The 5,271-nt window shown below is 43.7% G+C and overlaps 1 long non-coding RNA gene across 1 annotated transcript; it reads right to left on the reverse strand.

Annotated features, from left to right (window-relative positions):
* Positions 1 to 2,390: 2,390 nt before the first annotated feature.
* LOC129190030 (uncharacterized) lies at positions 2,391 to 4,940 on the reverse strand. The gene is made up of 4 exons (XR_008572915.1): positions 3,593 to 4,940; positions 3,402 to 3,486; positions 3,188 to 3,298; positions 2,391 to 3,080 (listed from the first exon to the last, which is right to left on the reverse strand). It is a non-coding gene; the product is annotated as an uncharacterized LOC129190030 (long non-coding RNA).
* Between the last annotated feature and the right edge of the window lie 331 nt (positions 4,941 to 5,271).

Here is a 5,271-nt window from a genome sequence, read left to right on the forward strand (position 1 = left end):
GTTCATACGCGAAAACCATCCAATGTGACTGAATTACAACAATTCTGGAAAAATGAGTGTTCCAAAATTCTTCCACAGCGCTGTAAGAGACTCACAGCAGGTTGATTGCAGTTGTTGCTGCTAAGGGTGGCCCAACCAGTTATTAGGTTTAGAGCGGAATCGCTTTTTCCACACAGAGCCATGTAGGTTTGGATATTTTTTTAATCCCTTAATAATGTAAAGTTTCATTTAAAGACTGCATTTTGTGTTGGGACAAAAGCTTTTTAACACCACTGTATATCTGCTGTGCATGTTTCACTGACTTGTTTGGTAAAAAAAAAAATTCCAAAGCATATACAGGTACAGTACAAATATGTCTGTGCATGTGAACAATCTGAAGAATTTCTACAATAGGAACTATTTTCATTATGCCCAACAGTGTGTTGTTGGTTAGACAAAATATGATCATATTAATGAAGTGTGTGTCGTTTGGTGCAAAAGTTTGATTTTGATCATGCTACATGTACTTTTGGATAAAGTGCTTCATTTTGCAGAATATATGAAGTCTTTTGCAATTTGGAATGTGGGTTTGTGATTGGTGTTATATTTGTAATGCTGCTACTGTATTATTTTGTCCTTTTCAGGACCATGATGTAAAACAGCCATTGTGCTGATACATGGTTTTATCCAGAATAAATATTTTTAAACAACAACAAGATTAAAGACCTTTATTGGAACTTGTAACGTTAACGAAAAACCTTCAAGTATTAAACAAGACATGTTTTAAATATGAAGTGCTTTTATTAATGTAATATGACATCAATAATGAATCGTATCACAAGTTTCTTTAATAATCTCTCATCACGTTTCAAACAAACACAAGCACAATTTGTTCATTGCATTTCCAATACTGGGGCCCCATTAACGTTCGAGTTCCTTGAACAATGTCAAATAACATGTTAACATGCACAAGTGTCTCCTCAGTGTTCTGCACAGTGTTCAGTTGATAGCCACCATTCTCTCCTGCCAGTCCACTGATCCTGCTGGGGAGTTGCACCAACGCTTGAGTAGGTTTCGCTGCCTCTTCCCATCATGTGAGGATGTGTTGGGGCCTTGCACAACGATAGTGTCCTTCAAGTTCCGTCCTTCTCTTCATGCCCCAGGCTGCATGTTCCCATCTGGTTGTGCACGGTCCACAAGTCTGTTCTGGAGCACTGGGTAGCAGGTGCGCAGGTTCAGGTTGTGGAGGATGCAGCAAGATTCCACGATGGTTCTGACAGTTTCATGATGATGTTGCATGGTGGTGAGCAGAATCCGGAACCTATTGGCCAAGATGCCGAAAGAGTTCTCCACGACCCGTCTTGCCCTGGAAAGACGATAGTTGAAGATGCGCTCTTCCTGGGTGAGGTTTCTGGTGCTGTACGGCTTCATGAGGTAGGTCCGCAGTGAGAAGGCGTCATCCCCGATGATGAAATAAGGCACATCCTGACTGTCATTGGGTAGGGGGTCTGGCTGAGGAAAGCCATGAATCCTGTTCTGGTCGAGCCCACGATGGAGATCACTTTCGTTGTAGAGCTGAGCGTCTGAGGATGAGCCATTGTCTGAGATGTCAATGTAGGTGAACTTGTAGTCCGCATCCACCATGGCAAACAGGATCACGCTGTAAAACCCTTTGTAGTTGTAGAATTCTGAGCCAGAGTTAGGAGGAGCTTTACACGTGCTTGCCGTCAATGGCACCAACTGTGTGGGGAAAGTTCCATCTCTGGTACCATTGTTCAGCCAGGTCTCTCCATCCTTGTTCAGTTGTTGGGCAAAACAAGAGTGCATCTGTGTACTCCTCAGTGATGGCCTTTACCACTTCTTTGACTACCACACTGATGGTGTTGTAGGGAACCCTCCAGGCGTATTGCATGTTTCTGTAGGTGTTACCAGAGGCCAGGTGCCGAAGTGTGATTGCCACTTTGAGACCAGGTTCCAGGCTTGCTCGGTAATTGGTGTCTTGCTTGGTCAATCTGGGGGTCAGCCTCTGTACAACTTTATCAAACATGGCTGGTGGCATCCTCATGAAGTGCTGGAAGGCTCGTGGATCCTCATTCCTCAGCTCCACCATCATCTTGTCATACAGTCCATGTTCAGGCCTTCTCAGTATCCACTGTCTGACCCACACAACTCTGTCTCTCTGTCTCTCCTCTCCTCTCCTGTCAACAGCTTCTTGCAATCTGAGGAGGTTCTGATTCTGCTGCTGGACTAGTGCACCAATCATAGCTCTCAAGTCTCTCAGGATCCATGGTAGTGTAACCGAGCAGATGAAGATTTCCATTTATATTGTGGGATTGCAGGGTGGACAAAAGCACAGGAGGCAGAGCTGCAGGAGGCACGTTTTTTATTCGCTCGCTCGTCTCTCCACAACTACCATCAAGTCACCTCAACACACACCACAACATTTCCCGCCTTCAAAATAATAGCACATCCTGTGAGTGTGGTACCAAATAAGGGCGTCACAAAAAAATAGAAGTAGTACAGTTTGGATTTTGGATTTAAAAATTAATGTTTGAGTGTCTGTGAAATGGAACAATAGAGTGTATGAGAAAAAGAAACAATGGAGTATTGAGTAATAGTCGACTCCATAGATATAGAATAGAGCGGATGGCTGGGCTGCTGGAGGCTGGCTGGCTAAAGGTTCCTGTGTGAGGGGTATGCTTCTCAGTGGCTGACCTTTCCTGGGCTTCACCTCCTGGTGCAGCAAGGCGCAGTTCCTCTGTATGAACAGCTCCCTGTCCGTCAAGTTCGGTGCAGCCTGGCCAGACTTCTTGGAGAGAAGCTTAGTGTAGAGGTCCCGGACTGACTTCCACCATGTCCTGACAGCTTCAGCTCCCTCCTCAATGTCCAGCTCTCTTGCCTTCCTGGTCCAAAGCTCCGTCTTCTTCTTTGTATCCTTGTAGTCGGTGGCCCCCTTCCTCCTCAAAAGTTCATGCTCCCGGAACACTCAAAGGGTTGCTCCTGAGTGTCATTGTCAAGCAGGAGGGCCTTGTGGCGAGACTTTTTCTGAGGCTGACGCTGTTCATCGTCCCTCTCCAAGTGTGGGTGCTGAGAGTCGGAGTCTGTAAAATATAACAATTGAATACAAATAATAAATGTATAAATGAAACATATATTATTTCGATCCATTTGTATTGATTTTTCATTGCATTCATCACATTATAATTACCTTCAGCACCAGCAGCAGCACGGCCCTTCTCAGGTTGGTCATCACCAGGGGGTTGCTCCTCATCGTCAGGCTGGTCCTGTGTCAAGGCCTCCTCGGTCTCATCATCAAAGTCTGCAAAATATAACAAATGAATAATAAATGAGCAATGTCAACGTGAAAGAAAGATTATGGTTATTATTATTATTACATTTCATATATTTTCATTGGTGATTACCTTCATCGGCAGCTGCCCCTGCCTGGGCTGTGGTAGCAGTGGCTGTGGCTGTACTACAAGTGGCGATGGGTGTGGCCTGACTGGTCTTTGCAAAATATAGCAATAAATGAATGAATAAATGAATGCATAACAGTATTTTTTCACAGATGTTAAATATTTCTTGATGCAACCAGTGGGCCACATATATTTACCTGACTCCATTGGTTCAGCTGCCATCAAAAGGTACATCTTCTTGGGGGCTGCTGCCTTTCCTTCTCCAGCTTTCTTCCTATTTTGTCTCCGTGTCATGATGAACTTCGACTTCGATCAAAAATGTAGAACTAGCGGTCCGTTCAGCTCCATCGTCAAAAGCGGAATGGCGTTATACCAACTTTATACTCCCGCCGAGCCAACGCCCGCATGCGCAGAACGCCGCTCTATCAACGCTCGCATCACCGCTAAACCAAGGTTCGCTACCGCTAAACCACCGCTAAAGCAACGCCGGCTTCAGCGGTGCGCCACTAGGACATTTTGTGCGCGGTTACGAGCGGTGATGAATTTTTTCACCGCTCCAGGGACGCTACAACAAAGTTCAGGCGGTGTGACCGGGCCTTTAAGTATTTAATAAAACAAACCTAGTTTTCAAAATTGTGTTTTAGCAATTGGAAAAAAAACTGTAAACCTTTAACTTCGAAGCATTACATATATACATTAATACTTAGCAAGTTAGGCTTTGGATTGGTACTAGCAGAAACTGGAGAACCTCATGACCTGCGCATCACGCGAATAAGTTCGGCATAGGCAATGATGAACAGGTGTGTCGTGTGGTGCCGCCCAAGACCGGAAGCTCATTGATCTTAAAAAAAAAAAAAAAAAGGGAAACAATCAGAGATGATATGCATTAGACAAGCGAACATAATGTGACACTAAAGCTTACAGATAACAAAAAGTCTTGAAAGGGGAAAAACAACCAAAACTACGGTGCTGGGGAAAATCAAAAGCAAATAGACACCATTGAAAAACACTAAAGAGTTTGACGGTTACTTTCGCAAGAGTAGAGCTAGGCAGGGAGAAGCAACATCAAATCATGAAAAGATACTGCAGAAAGTGCTAGTAAAAGGAGTATACCAAAAAGGACAAAAGCTGGCAAGGAGGAAGAGCAACTGTATTTGCAACATTGTGCACGGAATCCTGAGATACACTTGGACAGAAGATCGCCACAGAGCCTATAAAAGCGCACTAATCAGCAACTGGCTGCAGGAGTGTTCATTGTTCATTCATGACATAATGCGGGTTTAAACCCTAAATATGCCTCACACACCTATTAAACACATTTCAAGCATAAAATGTGTAGGTATTCACCACTAATGCATGAAAATGTAAGATGATCCATGAACAGATGGAATGGGAGTCACGGAGTTGCCTTCAGCCTGGTCGTCAGGCCAGCGTAGAGGCTAGCAGGCAAGGGATGACGCCTCTCTCAGCCGTGTTACATAATCCACACTACTTGCCTCTTGTCATTCCAGTAAGGATTTACCGTCTTATATTAACTTGTGTTCACCTCGTTGCAAGTTTTGAGGCCAGGTTGACTGTCGAAGCGAGTGCTAACATAGCCAAACACACCTTGGTGCGTTCAAGGACCGCCGGACAAAGTGCAATATCTCAATGCTTGATGGAAAAACATAAGCATACAAATTATGGGATTTCTAATAGTGGTACATGTATGCTGTACATTTTACCTGTATGATCACATATAAAAAAATTGCCTATTTTCCGATATAAAAAATGTAAAAATGAATTCATTTATTTTTTAATCCGCAAATTTGCAGGGATCCACTTTTCTTTGAGCTTAAAAAGTGGTCGCTTACATTTACATATTTTGGTTGTTAAC

Source organism: Dunckerocampus dactyliophorus, chromosome 11 (genome assembly GCF_027744805.1).
Source record: "Dunckerocampus dactyliophorus isolate RoL2022-P2 chromosome 11, RoL_Ddac_1.1, whole genome shotgun sequence".
NCBI lineage: Eukaryota > Metazoa > Chordata > Actinopteri > Syngnathiformes > Syngnathidae > Dunckerocampus > Dunckerocampus dactyliophorus.